The sequence below is a fragment of the Danio rerio genome, chromosome 25 (genome assembly GCF_049306965.1).
Source record: "Danio rerio strain Tuebingen ecotype United States chromosome 25, GRCz12tu, whole genome shotgun sequence".
Taxonomy (NCBI): domain Eukaryota; kingdom Metazoa; phylum Chordata; class Actinopteri; order Cypriniformes; family Danionidae; genus Danio; species Danio rerio.
In genome coordinates, this window is record NC_133200.1 from 33,262,501 (window position 1) to 33,290,241 (window position 27,741).

Below are 27,741 nucleotides of genomic sequence, written 5' to 3' on the forward strand. Positions count from 1 at the left end.
GTAGGCAGCTAATTTAATCAAGACCAGGTCCAAGATTATCTTGTAGACCAATCTCGGAATCCCCACCAAAGCTGTCGTTCTTCATCTAGAGACCTTGGAGCATGAATAAACACAACTTTTTAGTGCAAATGTTTGAGTTCTGGGAATAAGACCTTGAAAGACGCCTCTAAAAGCTGAGGGATACCGGCGGTCTCTGAAAGTGGCACGGCTCAATGAAGCTCTGCACCGAGTTAAGAGAGATTAAATAAGTCAAAGCAATTCCAACGGTATTAAGACCCTTCAGGAATCCTCTGTACTTTAAACAATAAGTGGAAACAGTTTATCAGAGACATTTTTTTTTCAGCCCTAATGCTTTTATATTGGCGCATCTACAAGCCGCACTGATGGATGGACCTTAACCGTGATTTGGAAAAGAATGAGTGCATGATGGTTTTGATTTGGCAAATGATTGTCAGCCCACGTGCACGCAGCACAAGAGAAAATGTGTCCAAAATACGCAGATACTCACGGCCCGTTCCAGCTGCTTTCACCAGGATTACCTTCTTGGGAATACGTTATGCAACCTGAAAGATTCACCCTGTTGATTCAAACTCAATTTCAGTGATTTGTTTGAACAAGAGCTTGAAACGTCCTCAATCCAACTTCTTCCTTTCAATCGCTTGGCTGCGTTCTGATAAATTCAACGGCTACTTTTTTTTTTCTTCTTCTCAAACCAGTGAATTCCCAGTGGATAAAATCAAGTTGTGACCTACTTTACTTGTCATGGTGGGTGAAACGAAATATTCCAACGACCATATGAATGTAAAACGGGTTGCAAAATTAAATTTATGCTGATTTCAAAAGGCAAGTATCATTTATCTAAGTAAGTATCGCTTCCTGTAACCAACAATTTACAATCTGTGTCCAAGTCGCACAATATGGAGTTATTCAACTGACCTTTCCTTTTCCAGACAGATGTTTACAAGAGTGCAATCCATAATGGATTTCTATTTGGAAAGCTGGCCAACTATTAGTTTTTGTTCCAGTCATCTCTTACTGGATGTTCTGCACTATTTTTTTCCCGTGTCTTTATCCTACCTCCCCTGACATACTGACATACAAAGTAGCAAACGAGTGGAAAAAGCCTCTCGCTTGGTGGAAGTCACCAGATAACTCGATGTTCTCAGACAATGAGTCAGCAGAGATGACTGAAACCTTACTCATATCTGCAGATGCTTGGAACGGGTCTGATCTGATTTTCGCAGAGCTGCAAACGTACGGTGAGTAATGTTTAGATTAGCAATGACTTTTCTGCTGAGGTCAAATTGGCTGAGAAAGCATGGCTGTTCAGGTACACTCAGGTTTGTTTAACTGAGCTGGGCTTTAGAGAGGACGGCTACAGGCAATTGTTCTCTATTTGTTTATGTCTGTGGCCGAAAAAATGATTCAGACATCTTTTATTCATCTGTTTCCCAGTCCTCTCTTTCTTGTCTAGTTCTGTCTCAATGTTAGTCTGTCTTTTCTGTTTAAAATAGTCTCCTTGAGGAATCCGCATTGTTCAATCTGTTAGCGACTCTTTTGGTTATACAGTGTGTTTTTTTATGCATTTGGCCTTGGATATTTCACAGTATTCCTGTATTTTGACATTTATGATTCAATTTACTCCCCAGAGTTGAGTGAAGTTGCTATTTATGAAGTGCAAAACCTGTAAAGTCATGACACGGTCAAATTACCACTTGCATTTAAACTTAAATTTATTATTTTTTGTCTTTGAATGTCTCATTGGCTTTCCGAGACTGCAGTTACTTGATAATAACATTTAAGGATTCTTTGCAGAAGAAAGTTTAAGAGTACAACATTAATTTTCAATAGTTTTAGAAGACTTGCTATTCAAGGTTTAGCTCAGAATCGTATTGATTCTTCTCATTGCCCTGATTGATGCCCAAACTGAGCTGTTTATCTTTGGACATGTTTAGATTTTGTGCGATTTCATTAGAGCTTCACCGTGCAACAGAGCTGCCAAACACAAGAGGTTTGTGTTTACTTTCACACGTCATCTGCCGTGGCCTTTTCATCCAGACTGAATAGAAGGTTGTTTGATGCAGTCAACACACAAGCTGAAGCAAAACAATGTATGCGAAGGTTCCTGCATGAAAGTTTGCAGGTTGCCGGGTTGATAAGCCTGTGTTTTCTTATATGTAGACGCCTATTTTTTTTTCTGTCCTCATCAGAAATAAATCCTATTCTCACTGGCCACTTTATTGGAAAGTTCTTGGCCATGTTAAACCCTCATTTTAATAATAATAATAATAATAATAATAATAATAATAATAATAAACGCTGCAAGCAGGGACCTCACACTCGGGCTCACCGCCGCCTGGTGGCCTTAGGGTGACGGACGGGGAAAAAAAAAAAAATTTACTGATTTATGCCAAACCTCCACCTGTCAGCAGGTGGCGCTATGACTGACTCAATACTGCCAAGTAGATGTCTTCAGGAGAGGAATCTCATCAAACCTGTGAATACTCGGGCAGATCGGACATTGTGTGGCTGAGAAATAAGTACTTCCTCTTCCATGGTGATACACTGAGGTTTGTCAGGCGCCATAAACATGCCCTTTGGTGAAAATTCTAGATCTTAACACTTAAACATCACAGAGGCCTTCGGGTTAGACTGATGGAACTTGGATTTGATCTGACGAAGTTTGTAGTAGGAGTTTGTCATAGTATAAAGCATGGTATTTCCTGTTGCCAGCAGATGACGCTTTAACTGTAACTGAATATCGGCTTGTAAATGTGTTTAGATAAAGTTTGAGAGGCCGCCACGGATACGCCCTTTGACGAAAACTTTATATCTTCATGGCAAAATGGCAAAAACTGCACCTTTTTGGTAGAGGAAGTTAAAAATGACTGACTTTCTGTTGGGTTTGAGAGTTTGCTCTAAGAGACTTTTTTTGTAGGTTTTTGCATGTTTGATGCATGTTCCAATCTTCGTATGTGTGCGTGAAATGTAGCTCAGGGGCCACTCCGTCGTGGAGATGCATATGTGCAATGTGCAGAGGTGGTGCTGTTGAGCCATTTTGCCAGACCCACTTCCGAAACCTATAACAAACAAGTGTTCGCCACTGCTGGGGTGTGTGCAAAGTTTTGTGAGTTTTCGAGCATGTTTAGACCCTCAAAATTGCGACTCATTCTAGAGAAGAACAAGAAATGGAGCAATTTCAAGAAGGCCTATGCACCGTAGGTGCTCTGTCCCTAATAATAATAATTCCTTACGTTTCTATATCGCTTTTCTGGACACTCAAAGCGTTTTACAAATTGAAAGCAATCTCCTCATCCACCACCAGTGTGCAGCATCCACCTGAATGACATGACGGCAGCCATATTGCACCAGACCACACACCAGCTGATTGATAGAGAGGAGATAGAGTGATGAAGCCAATTACAGTATGTTTATGGTTAAGAAGCCATGATGGACAGAGGCCAGTGGGCAAATTTGGCCAGGATGCCAAGGTTAAACCCCTACTCTGAGACATGGCATTACTAATAAAGCCAATGGTTTACAGATACAATATCGTTGGCCATTCTTAATAGAAAGGTAACCGAGCAACATCCCTCTGCAAAATTGCACAGCAACATTGCTGAAAAGGTGTTGCCGTGTTTATCATCAGCATAAGCCATCATGTAAATCTTCAGTTCTACCAGAAAGACCAGGGAGATGAATATGACATTGAAATACATTTTGATGAGTATCGTTTAACAAAAACTGATTTAACAAAACATAGATTTTTTTGGCGGAGGCCCCATTCTTAACTTGAATCTAAAGTTTTATAGAACCAGCTATGGTTGCGAGGATGAAAGCAGGGGTAGAGCTCACCCCCCTGGACAGGGCCAACCTGGTGGTTGTGGGGAGGATCGTGGGTGAACGTCCACATCAGTATCTGCAACCAAATGAATAAAATGAATGGACAGCTTATATATTCCTTGTCTCATGGCTATTGGTTGGTTTTTCAGCGTATCCTCAAGGTTCTCCTTTAGGTTGAGGTCTGGTGAATGAATCTATTATTTGAGCACATTATCCTGCTGGAAGTTGCTATCACAAGATGGATACGCTGTGGTCAACATGCTAAGCAACCACAGTATGGTCATGTAGTCAGTGGTCGAATTATGCTCGGTTGGCACTAAAGGAGCACAAAATGTGTCAAGAATAAATCTGCCGAACCACTGATAGAAGACAGAATGGATTCCCAAATTTTGAACCTACCATCAGAAACTGAATCTTCAAACCTTTTTCCCAACTTCCGTTATCCATTTTTGGTGAGCATTTTTGAATTGTCTCAGCTGACAGGAGTGATGCTTCTCTGCTGGTGTGGCTCATCTGCTTCAAGGTTTAATGTGTTCATCTTGAGATTCTTTCTTCTAAATTTTGGTTGAAACAAATGGTTATGCAAGCCAACTGACTGTTGCCCTTCTATCAACTCAGGCCAGTTTGGATTTCTCATCTGACTTATATTGCACTGGCAGGTGATTTGAGTTATTAAATATTAAGAGGTAATAAAGAGTACCTAATGAACCTTGTACCTAATAAAGTGGCCAGTTAGAGCCACATTTCCATTGTCAGCTTGTTCAAATTTGCCCCCAAACAAGAGAACAGAACTAAAATACTGGGATTACAAAACAATTCTGGGAATTCTCATACTTCCACACAAAGTATTGTGCATGATCTGCGTTTGTGGGAATTACTCTGGGAATGACTCATCAGTGAGTCACGGCAGTAAGGGGGGTGATTCCAGACAGCATGACACACGTGTTCCTTCAGTCAGTGGAGTACCACAAGGTTATATATCAGGAACAATTCAGTTGTATGTTTTTTATTAAGCTGAGTTTATCTAACCGCATCTGTGTGGCTGGAATCGCCTGCGGAAAGGGTTGAGAGATGCACGGTGTTCATATTTGGCAGCAGAGCACTGAATGAATGATTCAAATCATTCAAGTCTGAAAACCTGTAAGCTGTTTGCACTCTTTGGTTTGAAGTGGTTATTTTAGTCAAGTAATTGTCTAGTCATCTGAAGTTGGATCATTTGAGTCAGATAGCCTATAAAAATTATTAAAAATGCTCCCTTCATAGTCTGTTCTACTGTCTGAGTAAGAGTCGTGTACCACACATTTCAGTGTGTTCTGTTTTTAGAGCAGGAATTCCCAAACAGTTTGTGATAAAGATGTCTGTCTCTCTTTGTCTGTATGTCTGTCTGTATGCCCATCTGTTGTTGTATCTGTCTAGCTGTCTATCCATCCATCCATTTACCTCTATATCTATCTGTAGGTCTGTCTGTCATTGTATCTCTCTCTCTGTGTCTGTCTGTCGTTGTATCTCTCTAGCTGTCTATCTATCTATGTATCTGTCTGTCTGTCTGTCTGTCTGTCTGTCTCTGTCATTGTATCTCTAGTTGTCTGTCCGTCTGTCTGTTGTTGTATCAATCTAGCTGTCTGTCTGTATATATGTCTGTCTGTCACTCTATCTATCTAGCTGTCTGTCTGTCGTTGTATCTATCTAGCTGTCTGTCTGTCTGTATGTCTCCTTCTGTTGTCATATCTATCTAGCTGTCTGTCTGTCTGTCTGTCTGTCTGCATCTATCTGTATGTCTGTCTAGTATCTATCTAGTGCTGTCTGTCTGTCTGTCTTTCTATCTATCTATCTATCTATCTATCTATCTATCTATCTATCTATCTATCTATCTATCTATCTATCTATCTATCTATCTATCTATCTATCTATCTATCTATCTATCTATCTGTATTTCTACATGTCTGATGTTGTATCTCTAGCTGTCTGTCCGTCTGTCTGTTGTTGTATCTGTCTATCTGTCTGTTGTTGTATCTATCTAGCAGTCTGTCTGTCTGTATGTCTGTCTGTCGTTTTATCTATCTATCTAGCTGTCTGTCTGTCAGTCTGTCTGTCTGTCTGTCGTTGTATGTATGTAGCTGTCTTTCTGTATGTCTGTCTTTTTGTTGTTATATCTATCTAGCTTTATGTCTGTCTGTCTGTCTGTCTGTCTATGCATCTATCTGTATGTCTGTCTGTTGTCTCTATCTAGTGCTGTCTATCTATCTATCTATCCATCTATCTATTTATCTATCTATCTATCTATCTATCTATCTATCTATCTATCTATCTATCTATCTATCTATCTATCTATCTATCTATCTATCTATCTATCTATCTATCTATCTATCTATCTATCTATTTGTCTGTCTGTCTGTCTGTCTGTCTGTTTTTATCTATCTAGCTGTCTATCTGTCTGTCTGTCTGTCTGTTGTTTTATCTATCTAGCTGTCTATCTGTCTGTGTCTGTCTGTCTGTCATTTGTTCATCCATTCTATGTTATTGATATATAATTCTATCAGTCTTTCTATTTTCCAGTCCATTGTTCTGTCATTTTGTCTGTCTATCCACAGGTATCATCCTAGTTATCATTCTATCAGTCTATCTATCATTCGATAAGTCTGTTCATCTATCTGTTTCTGTGCACTGGTCTTTTGTTTTAGTTGACTGTTTGTCCGTCTTTCTCTCAGACTCTTCTGTTTGTGCAGACTCTGTTTATCGATTTGTCAGTCTCAATCTTCTGCTCTCTTTCTTTTTCTCTTCCACTCGTCTCTCAATCTCTCTCTCTCTCCATCATGCTTACATTAGATCTATTCAGGTTTGCACCACATGTGTCTTACGTCATGAACCTGCACGGGATTAAGCATGTCTTGCTGCATACTATGTGGATTACAGCACCACGCGTAGAAGTATTGGGTTTCATTTTTGCGCTCTTTGATTTAGAATGAACTACAGCACGAGTGAAAATGGACCTCCAATATGAAGTTTTGCCCTCTTAGGTTTCCAGGTTAGTTGTAAATAATCTCTAGGGCAACTGGCGGCCCGGTCACACGCCTCTAGGAATGACAGTCCTGCACACGAACCTCTGGTCTCATAAATTCCTTCCGGAAAGCGTCAGAGAGCGTGTGGGAGGTTTGGAGCCTTAATGCCAATGCAGAATAAACAGTAAACATCGTAAAAAGAAAGAATAAAGCAATAAAGCCACACGATTCAATAGAAAAAAAATAGTAAAAACTTGCACTCTTTTGTGGTATCCTGAAAAAAGTGTTAAAGCGCTTTCTATTGTTGCTCAAAAGCCTTTGAATCCTAGTTTTCGATGAGATCACGTATCTGAATTGCATTATTTGCAGTCGTTTGTTAACTTTTGTGCCACTGACTAAATGACTTCACATTTTGTGTGTTTTCAACAATAGTTTATAAACCCCTAATATATGTTAATATTATATTGTATTTCAAATATAAATTAATATATTACATAATGCATATGTTTTATATAAAGTTTAACACATTACAGTGTTTCCTCTAGGATTTTTTCCAGCTTTGGTGGCAGACTCTGTTGGCCATTTTACACAGATCTACCACTACTTACGTTATTTCATTGACAAATGTCATGGGCGCAGTATTACATCGAGATCGCATTCATGTAATAGCCTACGAGCATGTCAATCTCTGCTTGAGCGTCGATTTCCTCTATTCGGGCACAAAACTTCTTGCGCGCCCTCAAATATACGCTGCTCAAGTGCAGATTTTCTTGCGCACCCTCAAATAAACGCGTCTGAAGTGTTATTTAGTGCATTTGTGTACCGAGTATGTCTCCAACATTTATTAGATTTGCTAGGAATATGTATGAATGTCTCCGATAGACTCGCGGAGCACCTGTCAAGTCAGTCTGTCAGTCAGCACGTCACCTTAAAGGGTTAAACAGAATGCACAGCACTACTACGCTCACAGAAAAGTTTGCGCTGTTATTATTCACTTCCCTTTTCATACGTTTTGGTGCAATTTTAACCCTTTTTAAAAAAACAAACAAACACATATTTTGAATAAGAAACTATAATGTAGCCATGGCGGTATGAAATTTGGTGTGGCGCCCCACCTAATTTTGTCATTAATCGCTATAATCAGCCAAGTTAAGAATAAAAGATCCTCACATGATTGCTAACTGTTTTTTTTTACAGCTATAAAGAGCCTTTTCCTTCATATGAACATACATTTGACACCCATTATAACTTGGCAATAGAGTACTAAAAGCAATCTCATCATTATTTTGCGTAAGTTTTCTAAGAATTGAGCTAATGCTCTTGAAATTTAGCTAGTCTTTGAAATGTTTCTATTCTTCAACTGAAGAGGCGGATTCAATTGACTGGACATGATTTGGAAAGGTACACGCTTGTCTATGAGATCTGACATATGACAGAGAGCAAAAACCAAACCATGAGGTCAAAGGAACCACATGCAACGACATGATTGCGTTGAGACACACAGGCCTGGGGATGCCTGCAAAAAAATCCATGTTGCACTGAATGATGACAGGAGCATATGGCCTCCCTAATCCTGAATGGAACGTGTATAAAGACCAACAAAGGCCTCCTTAGAGTCCTGGAGCTGTTTTCCTGACCAAACTGAGCAATCTGAGAAAGAGAGACTTGATTAGAGTGGTGACCAAGAAGCTGATGATCACTCTGGTTGAGCCGTAATATATGAAGATGAAATTACAGAAAGACAAATGTCACTGCAACAGTCTATCAACCTTGCATTTTGGAGTGGGCACACTCTAATCCCTCCTGAGTGAGGACCCATAAAAACACATTTTAAATGAGCAAAAAAGCTCCTAACGAACTCTCAAATTGTGAGAAATGAGATTCTCTTGGCCTCATATTAACCTTAGTTCCATGCATCATGTCTGGGGGAAACCAGGCGCCATCCATCACCTGCACAATACTAACCCAAAGGTGAAGCATGGTAGTGGCAGCATCATAATGTGGGAGAGTTTTTCAGCACAAGGGACTGGTGGGTAGAATAAAAGCTGAATGCAGCAAACTACATAGATTTGCTTAATGAAAACCTGATTCAGGACCTCAGAGTAAGTTGAAAGGTCATCTTCAGCCTGAAAGTTCAACACAATTACCCTAAACACACAGTCAAAGCAAATGCAGGAATAGCTTATGAACGTTCTCCTGAAGCCCAGCCAGAGCTCAGAATCTGACCCAACCAAACATCTCTTGACTTGATGCTGCCAAAATGTGCTTTAATCAAATGCTTAAAAGATATGAATACTTTAATTCTTTTATTTACCTTTACCTTCGTTCCTTTATTCATCAGGGGTCGCCACAGTGAAATGAACCGCCAACTTTTCCAGCATATGTTTTACACAGTCAATGCCCTTCCAGCTGCAGCCCAGTATTGGGAAAGGATATATACAGTATATACTTGCGTCATGCAATTATTTGTTTTTCCGCTTCGATTTTTTAAAATCTTTTTCGCAAAATGATCATGAATCCGGTTACTGCCTTTGCCTTAATGTGTTCTAGAAGGTAGACCAATGTGTTGAAAAGTACAGTTAAGCTATTTAACATAAAGCCACAAACAAATATGTGAAAAATGTCAGGGTATGTGTGAGTGCGGGCATGAATACTTTCTGAAGACGCTTAGGGTGCACTCACTATGCTATCCAAACCATGCCCAGGCGCGTTGTCACGGTTGTGGATCTATCTGCTCTTCTATGATGTGTCTGCGTGGTGCAATTGTTTTATTGTGTTTGCGGTGCGTGTGTGTGCGCTTGTCTCTGTGTTTGTGTGAGAGTCGCGTGGCTGTCAGTGTTGTTGTTTTCATGTCATCAGCTGGGCGGTCACATGATCATGTCATCGGTCGCCTAGCACCGCTCAGCTGATTATTTGCGCTCCAGGTGTAGCGCATTACTGTGGCTATAAATGTTCAGCGTTCCTGTCTCACCTTGTCAGTTCGTTGTCTTCACTTGTCTCTGTGTCTTTGTCAGGCTCTCCCCGTTGAGTTCGCTGGTTGTGCGCTGGTTGAAGTTTTTCCTCGATGAACTTTTGATTCGCTCTGTTGACGAAGATTGAAGATCTCCCCGCTGAACTTTTGATTCGCTCTGTTGACGGAGATTGAAGATCTACCAGATAAACTTTTGATTCGCTCTGTTTGTTCCTTCATCTGCCACTTGTGATCACCTGACTTCCAGCCAGCCAGCTTCTCTTGGTTCTGTGTTCTCTCTGAATTGTAAATAAACTGTCACTTGCATTTGGGTCTCCACGTCTTCTTTGAACAGTGTGACACGTGTTCCTTGGTTCGTTAGACAAGTGTGAGTGCTCTCAATCGGGCACAGGTGCAGTTCAGTTGGCTGGCCCAGTTGGAAGAGGTGTGCCAGAGCACAGTTCTGTTGGGTTTTGGCATGGTACACTTGTAGTGTGAGTGCAAAGCGCACCTGCGTGCCAAACTGAAGACACGATAATTTTTAAGAGACCGTTTCATATAGATTTATTAATCATTCTTACTTTTCAATGAACACAAACTGTCAGTTTATTAAAGATTCAAACCCCTCACTGCACAACAGCTGCACCTTCAGCAAACCTCCTAATACGTGCAGCACGATGACTTGTATGATAACTTAGGAGCATCAAAAGTGGCTGATTTGTTAAGCAAATTATTTGACTGTCACTGCATCCCAAATGACTAAAAAAATAAATAAAACATTATAACTGTGCTGAGCAAGAGCGCTTCTCTTCTGTTAAACTGAACAGTCGCATCTTTGATGACGTAATCGTGCTCCAGCTCGAAAGGTAAAGATGCAGTGTGAGCGGAAGTCGTTGGGGGAGAGGGGAAGGGGGACAACCGCGCTTCGGTACGGTTCAAGGTACAGGAGTATGCCTTTAGGAACGCCTGCAGAACATCTGACATCCAAAATAAAAACCTATGTACCTCAAACATGAACAGAGAAAAAGCTAAATACAGAACAAAACAGAATTCAACATGTGCTATGAAGCGGTCATAGTTCATTGACAATTAATTTGGGCCATAATGAAATTAGGAAAATTGTTCTTTGATAATGACAGCATAAAAGCTACACATGAAAATCACACAGAATAGCATATTTTTTTCTTAAATGGAAGAGGGGGAAAGTTTTGATTATAAGGGCCCACGCCATTTTGGGGCCCCTAGAAATACGTTTAGGGGCCCACTAGAAGTAAGCCCCATGCCCACTTGTGTCTGCAACACCCCAAAAACCCCCAGTAGCCACTGCCTCCCTCCCTCTTCATTTTTTCTGCACCATCCTTGAAATGTTAGGGCATGCACCGGCCAGTGGTGCCACTGCAGTTGAGAGTTTGAAATAAACCCTATGAGACGATTCTATGGTTGTGTAACAATTAGTAACGTTAAATAATGTTGAAGGAAAGCAATTAAAGGATGATTTATACTTCTGCATCAAGCGCACACATAGTCTTCGCCATAGCCGTCGATGACATGCACCTCTCAAAAAATGTAACTACAAGTTGCAAGGTATCGCAAGGTCTATGATTAGTCAGCTTGGTATCGCTGATGAGTGTGGGTAGGACCGAGAGCCACGTGAATCTGTTAGAGCGAGTTTTTACAAGTGTTAAGTCCCGTGAAGGAGCTCCAGATGCAAATAACTCAAGAGCTCTGTTACCACTACATAGTTTAATACATTATTGTAACCTAAAAATTCTAAAATGCTGATTAGATTAAAACTTTTTAATTGCCAGAATAATTTTATTAAGTTTACAAAACAGGAAAATATTGAAAATTACATCAACTTAAAAATTTGGCTATTTTAAAAGTAAACAAAAATGTCAATTACTTTTAAACAATATTTAACTTGTAGCAACCCAAAGAAATTGGGTTGATAACTCAATTTTTCCACACTAATGGAGTTGTTTTGTATTTTTCCACACACTGATGTTTTTTGTTGTTTTTTTATACTGATAATATGGAACACTACATGTTTTTGTTTTGTAAAACAATAAAAACCTGTTTAATAAAAAAAAATACTGAAAAACAAAAATGTTGTTGTTAAATGTATTTCATACAAGCATGAACAGTAAATTTACTAAAAAAAAAACAAAAAAAATAACAATTACAGCTACTTAATTTATTTGAGGTTCTAAACTTAAAAAAATATTACACACAACACTGGATTTGTTTTCAATTTTAATTTAAAAAACTATTTGAAAACTTATTTTTTTGAGTCCTCAACTTTAAAAAAAAAAATGGAGTTTATGCTAAGGAAAAATGCCTTTGATTGAAGAGGAAAAGATTTGGCTAACATAATAAAGTTTGTTGTCTGAACCTAATTTTGTTGGATGTTGTCGTAACTTGAATATATTAATGCAAACTGTTGTGTAAATTTTGTTTTTGTTTTGTCTAAACAATATTTTTTAGAGTGTGGAAACTTTTGCTTTGTGTTTGCCTTATGATTAGTTGTAGCACATCCCCTAGTTCCTGTGTCACAATGAGCATGTTTAAACTACTAATACAATAAAGTAGCATTCAGAAATAAAACAAAAACAAAACAGCAAAGAAACTCGACACAGAGGAACATAAACACCTGCTGCCAGCTAGTGTTGCTAAAGTTTTATTGCAGAGCAACAGAAACATCATGCAGAAGTATAAATGCTTGACTACGCACAGGGCAGGCACCATGGGTCACGTTGATCACTCGGCGCAGAAGTATAAACCAGGTTTTAGTCCCCGCTATGAGGATTTCCTGGATAACTTCATCGTGGTTTCTACGCAAGAGCACCCTCTGGCCTTCAGATTGAGATTTACGACTGATCACAGAACCATTGTTTTCATTTTCGGTCAATTGAGTGACCAGCTTCTCTTGCTTTGGCTAAAAGGATCTTAAGTTTTATTTGTTTTTCCAGTCAACTTATTGTTTTAGAAGGTGTTTGTAGATCCTTATGAAATCTGCTGTACCCAAATTGTTTTATTTCTTTTTGAATATAGTTGTATCTAAAACCCTGTGTTATTGAATGAAGACACACTTGTATGTCTATAATGTATTGGTATATCTTAAACACGCATAATTAGCTTTGCCAGACAGTGTGACCGAGTGACGCTTTGTCTTTATACAACTGGTTTCTCCAACCACTGTGATGAAGGCATAATATAGGGCTCACACTCCCTCCCTCCTGTCAGATGTAAATCTTATTTTCTCCTTTTTGACTACGGGCCGTCATAAGTAAGACAACATTTCTGTGAAATGACACGGTGACACTAGTTTCCAATTACATGTCTGTCAATCAAAAAAAGCAAAGGCATTCTCACCGATAGAAGTGTAGTGTATTATGGATTTCCGCCAGATGTAATCACATCATCTTTATACACGTCTTTTAAATCAAACCCTTGAGCGTGTCTCCCCGTGACAGATGACACAAGTATGTTTTAACCACTTCTCATTCTCAGAGACAGATGCAGACGGAAAGATGATAGAGGAATTGGCTGACCCAAAGGCCGCCTGACCCAAAGTGTTATAATTTTAGACTCGAGCCTCTCACATGGTCTGGAACAAGGACGGCGTTTGGAAATAAACTTGGAATTTAGCTTAATTGTAGTTTACAGATTTAGGAGGGGCCAAGTGTTCAACTTCATTTTCCTGCATAAATAGAGTGTGAGTGGAGGCCAGAGACATGGGGTTTGGAAGCCGCAAAAGGACTTTGAAAAACTTCAGAGCCAAAAGGACATTCAGACTTCTACGGTTTCAAAACAATCTGGCGCAAAAGAAAACATTGGCTTCATAAAGCATAACATGAGGATTAGGATTGTACTGATGATACTTTAATTAATGAAGCACAAACACTGATGTCTTAATCTGCAACTGCTAAAACTCCAGAAATAAATGTTCAATATGTAAACGCTGTTTACAAAAACAAAAAGTGAAATTATTTAATATAGCTGAAGAACTCTTTAATATTTTTAATGATTGTGTAATAAAAATAGCTTCCAAAAGCAACAACCTTACAATTTGTTTATAGTCTACTCAGACACATTCAAGCTTTTCATGAAATACAGACTTTTTTTTTTTTTTAAAGCTGCTTCAAATTACTAAACAGGAAAATAACAGTGCTGTAAAATTCATCAATTATGGAACACATTAAGGGTTTACACCAAAATTATTTACTAAAAATGGAAAACATTTGTGTAAAGATCCCTGATCCCATCACTCAAATGCGCACAAAACTATTCAAAACGCTGTATTTTACAAGTGGATGGTGCAAACATGGTATTGTTTCAGAAAATGGGCACCGTTTTCAAAACTGCATGTCAAAGATTCAAGACACCCTGGAGTACTTTTGAAATTGTAACATTTGTGTGTGTGAAGCATCACTTAAGACAACATTAGCACCTGTTAGCTTTAATTGTGGGGAAAACTAGATAATGTTAAGCTTTTGTCAGCTAATTTCATCTTCTGGGTTTAAAATTATTTTGGGGGCAGGATCAAATTGATGTAGTGTGAATCTACTACTGGAGTGATGACGCGTTAATTTCCCATTATTATTCAAAGCGCAGTCTTCTTATCCTATAAATAGATCCTGCTTCTTAATTATTCATGAGAGCATGTGCTTTCCAAAGGCAAGGCAGAACTGTCAAGCTGTAAGACCCAATGACTGGGTGAGACAGCGTCCGCTCCGTTTGCAGCAAGTATTTTTGTCGGGAGAGCTGTATGAGAATTTTAGAATGCTGGACTTTATCTTTTATCAGTTGAGTTCGTTACCATTCAGACACATTGCCTATATCAGTGCTGCTGTGTTTGCTGATTTGTATAATTTTCCGGATTACCGGCCTGGCTAATGGTTCAAATAGACAAGGCAAGATACCTACTGCACTGCTACTATATTTGCATTCAGACCAATGGATTAAGGAGGAGAGAAGTCCTCATTTATAGTGTTTATATAAACAAGATTATCTTTATAATACAGGTTACTTGTTAATAAAGGTTCAGTGGCAGAACCACGCCTCACTTTGCCTCCTTAACCAGTCACCTACTCCCTAAAACTTATTTAAGGGAAGACCAGCCCTCTAGCATTATTCTTCTTATTCTTTCGAACCCACCCTCCCTCTATTTCCTCGCTTCCCAATCACAATGCTTTAACCCTCTTCACTTTTTCATGTAGGTTGAATCAGGGGATCCAATCACTCTACCAAAATATTACAGAGTCGTTACCCTCACTCTGAGCCTCTGGGAATCGTAGGACGAACAATCAACCTACCTAACTGTTCGCAGTTTATCCTCTTACTTCCCTTCCCCTTCATCCCCTTCATCACTGTTCTCCTACCATCCCTTTCATCCCTACATCCCTACAATAAAGTCTAGCTCAAAGTGTGGTGTGGTCCATGCTGGTGAAATGATATAACATTGTCTTTATGCGTGTATGAATTTACGAATAACATATGTAGCAGGGCATTAAATTACTTATGTTTATTTCTTTGCATTTTAACTTTGTAACCTCTAAAATCATCGGTCTCCTCACGGTTTGTCACTTTTTTTTCCCCCTGCTCTGCCGTCACTCTTCCGTCTGCTCGCAGCGCTCCACGCTCATCAGGTAGCACATTTTGAAAAACATTCTGAGGTAGACTTGAACCAAAAGAGGGGGGTTCATGACCCTTTAATGCATGCAAAGCAGTTGTTGTGTATAAATGATTAAAGCATGTTCACTTCCTAGCAATAGTTCAGACAAAACTGCAATGTCAGATTAGAGAGCTTTACATTTTGGCAGTCTTTCTCATACTACTGCTGGTTTGGTTTTGTTTGCAAAATAACGTCCCACTGATTAATGGAGGGACATATTAATTTAGGTTGTTTCTTGCTTTGTTTTTCTTTCTAGGAGACGCACATGCTCCTTTTCATTGGGGTCTGGCCTTCAGATCGCAGCGGACTGGACATCTGGAGAGCCGGCAAGATTCCCAGGTGGGCCAAAACATCTGTCTGGCGTGGCTCTGATAAATAAAGATTATGTGTTTTACATTTATTTACATATTTTGTTCCGGCCATGGCAAGTTCAAAGGATCCCTTTTTCTGACACACACACTGCAGCCACTGTAGAAATCAACACAGGCTCATTCTGAAAACGTAGCCCTATATACATTTCTGGAGAACGCCAATTATGTAGTCAGAAGTACATACTACTACATTTTGTTTTAAAACAAATGCTACAGGGTGGTATGATGCCGTACGTTTTCACGCTTAACAGCTGACTGATTACCTCCATGTGAATGGTCAGTCGGGGCTTTTGAAAACACTATTGGTTGGGTTTAGGGAAGGAGGTGGGTGGGTCAGTCAATCGCTCAGTTAGTCAGTCAGTCGACAACAGCCTCTGGTGGATTTATGCGAGAACAACCGAATGGCACTCGTGCAAGACATTTGAGATCCTATAAAGCATACACAGCGGCCTCTGGTGGATTTGCAAAACCAAAAACCCCAAAAAGAAACACAGCTCCTGGGTGGTTTTCAGAATGAGCCTGGGTTGGTAGAAATTAAACCCTTTTAGCTTTATTCAAGAAGGACTTGGTACAGGTGTCAGTGGTGGACTTATTAATTAGTCAGTACATTATTTTAATTATTACTTCAGGTAAAGTGCAACTTTTTTTTGTCAAACTTTATTTTATATAACTTATTTATCGTTTTAATAGGTGTAATGTTTAATTCATGTTTAAAGATTTAATTAAATATAACCAAATAATATATAGGTCAAACATGAGATGCCATTTTATATATATATATATTTTAGTCCCCACACCTTTACACCACCACCACCAGCCTGAATTGTTGATACAAGGCAGAATGGCATCATGCTTTCATGTTGTTGATGCCAAATTCTGACCCTACCATCCAAATGTCGCAAAGGAAATTGAGACTCATCAGACCAGGCAACATTTTTTCAATCTTCTATTGTCCAATTTTGGTGAGCCTGTGCAAATTGTAGCCTCAGTTTCCTGTTTTTAGCTGACAAGAGTCATACCCAGTGTGGTCTTCTGCTGCTGTAGCCCATCCGCCTTAAGGTTATGTTGTGTGTTCAGAGATGCTCTTCTGCATACTTCAGTTTTAACGAGTGGTTATTTGAGTTACTGTTGCCTTTCTATCAGCAGAAACCAGTCTGGCCATTCTCTTCTGACCTCAACATTGCATTTACACCAACAGAACTGCCGCTCACTGGATATTTTCTCTTTTTCTGACCATTTTCTGTAAAACCTAGAGATCGTTGTGCATGAAAATCCCAGTAGAACAGTAGTTTCTGAAATATTCAGACCATCCCATCTGGCACCAACAACCATGCCAAGTTCAAAGTTACTTAAATCAAACTTCTTCCTTATCCTGATGCTCGGTTTGAACTGCAGCAGATTGTCTTGACCATGTCTACATGCCTAAATGCATTGAGTTGCTGCCATATGGTTGGCTGATTGTATTTTTTTTATTTTGTATCAACGAGCAGTTGGACAGGTGTACCTAATATATTGGATGATTAATGAGTGTATATTTAAGTGTGTGTGTGTCTGTGTGTTAGTGTGTGTGTAAGTGATCACACTAAATTGGATTATTTTAGCTGTGGTGTTCCTCAGAGTTCTGTTTTTAGACCTATATTGGTTTATTTGTAAATGTTGACTCTGAGTTTGATTTTTATAAAAAAATAAATAAATAAATGTGGCATTATACACAAATGTATCTTAATCTGAGACAAAAAGAGAAGTGTTATATAAATCTATGGCAAACTTTGGTTAACTTTAAAAGGGGCTATTTTCTGCAAAAAGCCTAGGGGTACGAAATGCTCTAGAGTTCTTAATAAAGACTAGTTGAGAGATGCGATGCACACACCCCATGAGCTCATCAAAGAGTGAGGCCAGAGGTTAAGCTGAGTCTCTGCTGACAGACGGACAGCAACATTGCTGATAGGACTGTTATTACTGTATTATTACGGCATTATTACAATATATTACCATTTAACACAACAAGGACCTTTTTTGTCATGTTAATCAGACATGCATGTGATTTTGTGTGGAATCCAAGGCCTGTTGTAGCACTGTATTTTAAGAACTATCAAATAATTACATTCATATCTTTACACTCCTGCAGAGCACAATCTGTCTCCCACATGTCAGATATGTAAAGTTATCTGCTGCGATCCATCTTCTCTTCAAAGTCACGCTCTGTGTTTGAGGAATGTTCTGGCTGGAGTGAAAAATGCCTATTAATAAGCCGTGCCCTGTTGGGGACCCTGTTTCAGTGAAAATATGTCATGTCTAGTTAGGGTGTCGCTGACTTGTCTATGAGAAAACAGGCTTCAAAGCAGGGCAGCAGCATCAAACTTAAGAAAACAGGCTTTCTGCTGGGCACATCATTCACGCACTCTTGTGGCTTGGGAAGAGAATAAAATGCGTGCTGTTTTGGAGGGGGTGAAGAGGCTGGGACAGCGTGTGTGTTCATGTTGACAGTCTGAGAAAATTTCAAATGAGGGCTAGAGGTTAAATGATTGCAACTTCAAGGGCAGAGATTTGTGCTCGACTGGGATTTTAGAAATGTCTTTAAGGGAATTCACAGTTGAGTCTCAATCACATTGCTTTTATGCAAATGTTGATTTTATGTAGTCAACATTTACAGTGAATATAATGTAAAACAAAGGTGGCAGGGTGGCTCAGTGGTTAAACATTGCAGATTAACAGAGTGCCTTTAATGGCATTTTAGTAGTTTTGTAGTAGTTTAGTTTGGTGTCGCGAGCGAAAGTGAAGAGGGAAGGTGATTGGGTTTTCATGCCGCCCCTAGCAAGATGCCACCCTGGGGTGCGTTTCCCAAACAAAGACATAACTATTGGCTGAACTATCATAGTATGATGCATTGTTTGGGAAATTAACAATGTAGTGACCAGTGTTTCCCTAAAAGATTTGTTTCCGACACAGTTTGTGAATGTTTGTTGGATTGATGGATTTGGAAACAGTAAATCAACAAACTATGTTTGTAACGATGGAACTTGCAATCCTAGTTGACTAACGATGGTCACCCCTGGGCGATCGCCCCTATTGCCCATACCTAAATCCATCAATGTTGGCCATATTCATGAGCGCCTTTCATATGTGTTACTTCCATCTGTCATGCTCGCAGCGCATCAGGTGTGCGACCCCCTTAAGGATGGAGTCTGCTAGTTATGTGGATCAGTGACTGTTAAAATGTAATGCCTGTCTGAGAAAAGTTTATAAAGAGTGTAGTGAGGGGTTTTACAGTCTTAAAACATCTATAATAATTGTACAAAATAAAGTTTTATGAAGACTATTACGGGGATTTCGCCTTTTGCAGGTTATTTTAGAATGTGACTCCCATGTGAATGTTTGTTGGAATGATGGATTTGGGAAACAAGAGATCAGCAAACTATGTTTGTAGCGATGGAACTTGCGACCTTATTGGCTTACGATGGTTTTTGGAAACGCCCTCCTGAGCGATCGCCCATATTGCCCGTGCCTAAATAGATGGAGTCTGCTAGTTTTGTGGATCAGTGACTTAAAATGTTAATACCTTTCTGATAAAAGTGTATAACGACTGTAGTGAGGGGTTTTACAGCCTGAAAACATCTATAATAATTGTAATAATGTTTGGATTTGGACTCCCATGTGAATGTTTGTTGGAATGATGAATTTGGGAAACAGGAAATCAACAAACTGCGTTTGTAACGATGGAACTTGCGACCTTAGTTAGCCAAGGATGGTTTTCGAAAACGCACCCCTGGGCGATCGCCCATATGGCCTAAATCTGTCACTTTTGACCATAGTTTATGACTGTGTGTGGATGTGAGCGTGTATGGGTGTTTCCAAGTACTAGGTTGCGGCTGGAAGGGCATGCGCTGCGTAAAACATATGATGAATAAGTTGCCCTTTTATTCCGTTGTGGCAACCTTCAATAATTAAGGGACTAATCTAAAGAAAAATAGATGGATGGATGAATGAATAATATTAAAAATATATTATATAAGGATTAAATCTTATTCTACAATAAAGAAATGATGTATTTAACAGAAGTCGACGATTCTTGCACTTTTTTTTATTTGAAGTCTAAATACAATTTTAAAAAGCAAGATAAGTTTTATAAGCAAACTGCACTGTGGCTGTATGACTTCAGCGACTCAATCAGTATACTGTAAAGAGTAATTAGTTACCTAAAGTGCCTAAAGCTGACTTTAACTAAAAAGTGAGTAAATCCAAAAAGTTGACTTGAACTTATTATAATTATGCACAGTTCATTTTCTCAATAATTTGAAGGCAGCAGGTTAAATAATTTTTTTACGTAAAATCAGCTTATCACTTTTTGTAATTAACCAAAATATTCAACATGGGCTCATTCTATTCATGTACCTTTATTTATAAATATATATATATATATATATATATATATATATATATATATATATATATATATATATATACACACTGTTTATATCTGTTGATTGCAAATTATGCAGTAGAAAATTGAATGGATCTTCTGCAGAGACAGACCCTATCCACCTAATTACATCACAGGGTAGAACATTTCTATTTCATGCCGTTTTGTCAGACTTCATTTAACATGTTTTAAGCTGTTTTTAATGAAGCGACAAAGTTTTGAGCTCTGATACCTAAAGGATGTTTTTATATTACTGTGACATCTTATATGTCAAAAGATCAATGGAATTTTAGTTTCTCAGTTCATGACACCTTTAAAGCTTCTTATTTACTTCAAATAGATGATGTCATGCATTGCCTGACTGAACTAGAGACCCAATGCATGCATCAGCTAACAACATCGCTCTTTACAGATACCCCCCTAGCAGACATCAGCCAAACCATGCATCATTTCATGCAGCACCAGACAATACAGGTACTTGGAGCCATTTTTACACTTATAGAGCAGAACTTATCCATTACTGGATTAGATCATGAATTTGAGTCTATAATATTAGTAGTCCTTGAATGATATATGAAATTTGTTGAAGAGAGTTCTGCTATTGCTTATATAACTTTTTCAACTGCCCAATGTATCCACATTGCCTTTAAAATACCCCTGACTGGATTTTTTTTAAACCAAATTCTCACGACATCCTTTAAGTCTAAGTGGCTGATAGGCACACAAACATGTTCGAGTTACAGAACTTTAACCTTTATCATTCCAGTCCTGTATAAACAGCCTCAGAGGCGTTTACTTAAGTTTCTGACAACCTGGAGGGCTGTTTTCTGAGCCGCTGTAGTTATTGACTCCATTATATATGCTGTCTGGAGGTTTAATCTAGTCATGCAGTACATGAGGGAAAACCCACCACTCAGTGTCATGCTGAGTGAGATATTTGTCTTTCACCTCTTAAAATCCATCCCCTCCTCCCTGTCTTAAGGGTTATTGACAGGTCTGAAAGCTCCAGGGTGAGTGGAGGGGCATGAAGAGGGCGGGACCCCAGTATTGAGTGACAGCCTACAGTTATTGCATTTACTGACAGATAGGTCATGTCATTAGTTCTTCATGGAGGTGGAGATCTATCTAAAGCACTCTCAATGCTTCTTGCGGAGCATGAAACATGACTCTGTGTTATTCCGCAGGAAGAAGTTAACGTCAACGGAAAACTCATATACTTCAGACACTCCTTTTAATACAGGTATTCATGCAGAACTAAAGGGACTGATATTAGATCAGCGGAATAACTGACAATGACCTGATTATGTCTGTCACTAGTCATCTAGTCTGCATTATTTCAGATTGATAGATCTTGTCAACAAGAATTATCTGTTGTCATTTAGTGGACCTTAATGTATATTTAAGACTGGAATGTTATAAAGTCAGAGGGTGTGTTTTAGGTGCTGTGTGAACTTAAGTAGCCAGACTTGGACTTGCAGAATCAAGTCTGGTCCACTTTACCATAGATACTGTATCAGATGATGACTTTTTAACCCACTTTTAAGAGTTGTAAATGATCTTCATACAATCAGAGATACTGGTTTCTCTGCAGCCCTGATTGTACTGGACTTAAGTGCATTGTTTGATGCAGTAGACCATGTAATGCTTCCCTAAAATGTTAATCCAGTTTAGTTTTGAAGGGGCTCCGTTAAAGTGGTTTACCTCTTAAGAACAGAATTTTACAACCCAGGCTCATTCTGATTACATACCCCAATATACATTATTGGAGAGCCCCAAAGACGACCCAAATTGCAAAGACAGTTGCAAAAAGAGACTGAAAGGGCAGAAGCACAGCTTCATCTGGCAGAGGAACAACTGGTCTCTCCACATCAGATGAGGAAGTCTCAAATTAGAATAAAGTTACGCTGAAAAAAAAACCCAAATGATTTCTTGGATTTACTAAATTTATTTTTTAAATTAAGTGGCTGTAAACAACTTATTTGGGCTGATTTTAAACAAACAAATTAAGTAGAATTTTATTAAATGTAATTTATTTGTTTAAATTCAACACAAATAAATAGTTCGCAACTGTTTTGCAGACATCATTTTTTTTCAGTGTAAATTGACCATGCACTGGCTATTCTACTTGATGCTCTTTACATATCTATAGTTCTACATTGGGATTTCTTGTCCTGTTTGAACACTGGTTATCCAGATTTAGTGATCCTGAAAAGTTCCTATCCGGATCAGATCGATCCAATTCGATGATGCTTTGAAAAACTGGCTTAATGTAAGCTGGATTACCTGAACACGGATCGCAAAAAAAGGATTACTAAATCCGGATCAATTTTATCTGGATTACACCTTTTGAAAAACCGGGCCCTGGGTTTAAAATTTATTTTTGGGACAGGATCAAAATCGGTGGCGTAGAGCGAATCTGCTACTAGAGTGACACACGTTGGATTCTTATTATTATTCATAGCGGAGATTTCTTATCCTATGAGAAGACCCTGCTTCTTAATTAGTTATAAGAGCACATCCTTTCTGGAGGCAAGGCAGACCTGTCAAGCTGTGAGACCCAATGACTGGCTGAGACCAAGCTCGGCAAGCAGTATTTATCCGTTCATGAAAGATTGTGTGTGTGTTTGTTTCCATTATTCACAAGGTTTGTTTTTTGGGTTTTCCGCACGATGCTGTCCAGGCTGATACAGCTAAGCTGTTGGTGTACAGCAAGCATTTTTTTTTAGGAGAGCTGTACGAGTATTGGAGAATGGCAGACTTTTGTCTTTTATCAGTTGAGTTTGTTACCATTCATACACATCCCTATATCCGTGCTGCTGTGTTGGCCTATGTTTAAAATTCTTCAGATTACCGGCAGGGTTAATTGTTGAAATAGACAGGGCTGAAGACCTGCTGCACTACTATCCACTGTGTCTGCATTCAGACCCGGGGATTGAGGAGGGGAGAAGTCCTCCTCATTTAGTGTTTATATAAACACAATTATCTTTATGATGAAAGAACAAATTGTATGTATGTGTTTATGAAATTAAGAATGTAGCAGAACATGAAATTAATGTTTATTTCTTGGCAATTTAACTTTGTAAACTATAAAATCAAGGGTCTCCTCACAGTTTGTGTCTCATTTCATAAGCCAATTGACAACATTTGTTCGCTCCCCTCTTTTTCCCCTGCTCTGCCGGCCACGCCCACTTCTCCGTCTGTTTGCAGCGCTCCACGCCCATCATGAAACATTTTTTTTTTTTAAATCTGAGGTGGACCTAAAACAAAAGAGGGGTTCATGACCCTTTAAGATCACACTCACACTTCATAAAACACATAACCAAAATGTGTATTCAGTCCTCACGGATAATACAAGTTTCATAGTATTACAACGTCTCAAACCCACCAGCATTTCTGCTTCCACTCATCAGCATGTGGAGTCTGTGTTCATCAAACATGGCGACAGAGACAATTGAAGTAATTGAAGACACATTGAACGCTCAGAGGAAATTCTATCTTAAAAAAAGGTGAGAAGTAGTGGAGCGATTGAGCCTCTGGACAGAACTGGCTGTCCACCAGAGTTCAGGACGCAGAGTCCACATTAGAAGAACTGTGATATCAGACGAAAAGAGCTGTAAAACGGCTTCATTTAGATTGATGTTGTAGTTCAATAGTGCAGAAACTGTGCAGTGTCAGTCACACATACATTTTATAAATCCACCTAGAATCAAAGAGGTGAAGATGATGGATTTCGTTTAAAATGGATCGGTTGTGAAGAAGTGTTTCCTTCTTAAAGATGATTGTCTTCAGAAACTATTTTTGTGCTGGTTGAAAGTCTCTTCACATCTTGAAAGGAGTCATTAAATTCATTGAGTTTTGCAAATATATTTTAATGCATTCAAAATTTTTGTATAAGGAAAATAAGTACTAGATAAGTTCATCCAATCAAAATGTTCGGTCCAAATATTGTGATAGGCTGTCTTTCCTGCCTGTCAAAATATGTGATGGCCAGTGGTGTATATATATATATATATATATATATATATATATATATATATATATATATATATATATATATATATATATATATATATATATATATATATATATACACACACACACACACACACACACACACACACACACACACACACACACACACACACACACACACACACACACACACATATATGCACATATATACATATATACATATATATATATATATATATATATATATATATATATATATATATATATATATATATATATATATATATCAGTTTTTTGTTTTTGTTTTTTTAAAACATTTTATAGTCAATATTATTAGCTTTCATCAATATATTTTTGGATTGTCTTTAGGACAGAACTTTAAGCTGAAAACTAGTATCTTGAAAAATATCTAGTAAAATATTATGTACGTTATCATGGCAAAGATAGTTTTTATCAGTTATTAAAATTAGTTATTAAAACTTTTATATGTTTAAAAGAAAAAACTTCTTTGCGTTAAACAGAAATCGGGGAAAAAAACAGAGGGGCTAATATTTCAGCAGGGCTATTAATTCTGACTTCAACTGTACACTGTTTCCATTCTGTAACAATACAATGTGAAAAAAAACCATCAGATAGGAATGCATTCTCCCACAACATGCTCAAATAAAGACAAAAACATCCATTGATGAATCTGAATATAAAGAAAGCAGCTCGTGCACTATTTGGCGTGTTCTGCCAATGCGCGAGTGTCCAGCTTGTGGGCAGACGCTCTTATTTAAAGCATGTGGAGCTCCAGGAAAAAGAAAAAAAGTTGTCTTTGATCACTTAACTCCCTTCTCTCTCTCTGAGCGAACCCTGCTGAAAAAAGCATTTTCGCCAGATATTACTGGCCGTCATCCAGGCCTGATGAAACAAACCCGGTAATCCTCAGCATCTGAACACACAGTATGTCATACCGATACACAAATGGGCATCACAGAAGGTGAGGGTATGTGCAGGTATTTGAGGAATGACTACATATGTTCACAGGCTGTCGACAAAAAAACTGTCCGCAAGCCAGATTTTCTGTCTGCCGCTGGTTTTAGAAAGCAAGAAAAAACAATATTGAATGCTAGGTATATTTATATTGTTAAAACCTATTATTTATTGCTGCATTTAGGAGAAGAAAGCAGAGTAGACTGGTCTTAAGTGGAGATATTAAAAACTAGTTTTTTACTGGCTTTTTATTTTGTATTGATTTATTAATATTTGATATTGTGATATTTATATAATATATTTAGATAATTTTTATTGATTATTATTTCAAAAATTAATTTTATTATCCTTTTAAACAATTAAATAAAAAAAAATACTATAACATTTTTACAGGAAGCATTTCTTTTGGTGTAAATGTCAAATAAATTGCCTTGAATAAAATAAATAAATAAATAAATAAATAAATAAATAAATAAATAAATAAAGCATATTCTTTTTTTAATGTCTACCTCACTGTAAAAAAAAATGCTGCCTTATTTATTTATTTATTATTTTTTTGTTTGTTGTTGAATCAGCTGAACTTGTGTGGTTATCTCAACTTGCATCAATCAAACTGACAAAAATACTTAGTTAAACGTTGTATAACTTATTTTTGTTTTGTAATTTAAACCTGATTGACTTATTAAAATAAGTTAAAGCAACAAAAATTGTTGTTGTCCTGACTTTTTACGGGTAATTTCTCAGTCAGAATAGGTTATTAATTTGAGATTTATCCTGTAATTATGTGAATGAAATAACACTAAAACATGTATACTTTAGTCATAATAAATAAGGTATTTTCCAATTTAACATGTGTAAGTACACTTTAAAAAAGCTGGGTTCCACACAATTGATTTGTGTTGAGACAACATAAAGGAATTAAGTTACCTTATTGGTTTTTACTAATTTAAAGTTGATTGAACATAAAACAATTAAGTTATCCCAAAAAAATCTCAAGACTGTATAGCTGTCAGTCGTTGCTATTACAAAAAAAGTATATATAAATAAAAATATGATTATTATATTATATTATATTATATTATATTATATTATATTATATTATATTATATTATATTATATTATATTATACGGTGGCACAGTGGGTTGCACAATTGCCTCATAACAAGAAGGTCACTGGTTCGAGCCCCGGCTGGGTCAGTTGGCATTTCTGTGTGGAATTTGCATGTTCCTCAGGGTGCTCTGGTTTCCCCAACAGACATGCACTATAGGTGAATTGAATAAACTAAATTGGCTGTAGTGCATGTGTGTGAATGCAAAAGTTTATGGTTGTTTCCCAGTGTTGGTGGCGGCTAGAAGGGCATCTGCTGCGTAAAATAAATGCTGGATAAGTTGGTGGTTCATTCCGCAATGGCCACCCCTGATTAATAAAGGGACTAAGCCGAAAAATTATATTATATTATATTATATTATATTATATTATATTATATTATATTATATTATATTATATTATATTATATTATTATAAACATTCACCAGACACTTTATTAGGTACACCTCACTAGCGCTTTGGACCCCCTTTTGCATTCAGAACTGCCTTAATCCTTCGTGGCATAGATTCAACAAGGTATTTTAAATATTCCTCAGATTTTGCTCCATTTTGACATGAAAGCATCACACAGTTTCTGCAGATTTGTCTGCTGCACATCCATGATACCAATCTCCTGTTCGACCACATCCCAAAGGTGCTCTATTGGATTTATATCTGGTGACTGTGGAGGCCATTTTAGTACAGTGAACTCATCTTCATGTTCAAGAAACCAGTGATTCACGTTTTATGACATGGTAATTATCCTGCACGAAGTAGCCATCAGGCAACGTTTTTCCAATCTTCTATTGTCCAATTTTGGTGAGCCTGTGCGAATTGTAGCCTCAGTTTCCTGTTCTTAGCTCACAGGAGTGGCACCCGGTGTGGTCTTTTGCTGCTGTAGCCCATCAGCCTCACGTCTGGATATGTTGTGCATTCACAGATGCTCTTCTGCCTCAGTTCTACAAGTGGTTTTGAGTTACTGTTGCCTTTCTAAAAGTTGGAACCAGTCTGGCCATTCTCCTCTGACCTCTGGCATCAACAAAGCATTTGCGCCTACAGAACTGCCACTCACTGGATATTTTCTTGTTTTCGGACAATTCAGACCATAGAAGTAGGTTTTAAGATATCATTAGTTATTCTTCGTCTTCTAGTGAATCAAATTCAAACAGTTAATTGTGATTATTCACAGTATAATATTCCATTAAACCTCTAATACAATTTTTATACAATTTCTATATATTAATAACAAATTTCATTGTTTTTAATTTTGTAACCATGTTGTTTACTTTTTCTACCATCGTTTTGGTCCTCAGTCGGGTCACCTCCTAAAAGCTGCCTTACCGCATGTGCTCGTTCGTTTGTTTGTTTATAATTCTGTAAGGCATTTATAGAGGTGATGATTTAAAGCCGCTGCACTTGTATGTGTGTGTGTTTTCACTCATGCTCACGT

At 38.0% G+C, this 27,741-nt stretch overlaps 1 protein-coding gene across 6 annotated transcripts in view; it reads left to right on the forward strand.

The window, feature by feature from the left end:
• znf469 (zinc finger protein 469) overlaps nt 1-27,741 on the forward strand; it is a 480,146-nt gene that overhangs the window by 305,877 nt on the left and 146,528 nt on the right. For 3 of the 6 annotated variants that reach the window (XM_073943275.1, XM_073943279.1, XM_073943274.1), the window contains one exon: nt 15,723-15,805. The gene's annotated coding sequence lies outside the window, so the exon portion shown is untranslated. Of the gene's footprint in view, nt 1-474; nt 863-950; nt 1,260-15,722; nt 15,806-27,741 lie in introns of those variants that run through there. The other 3 variants (XM_073943276.1, XM_073943277.1, XM_073943278.1) reach the window with 3 other exon arrangements.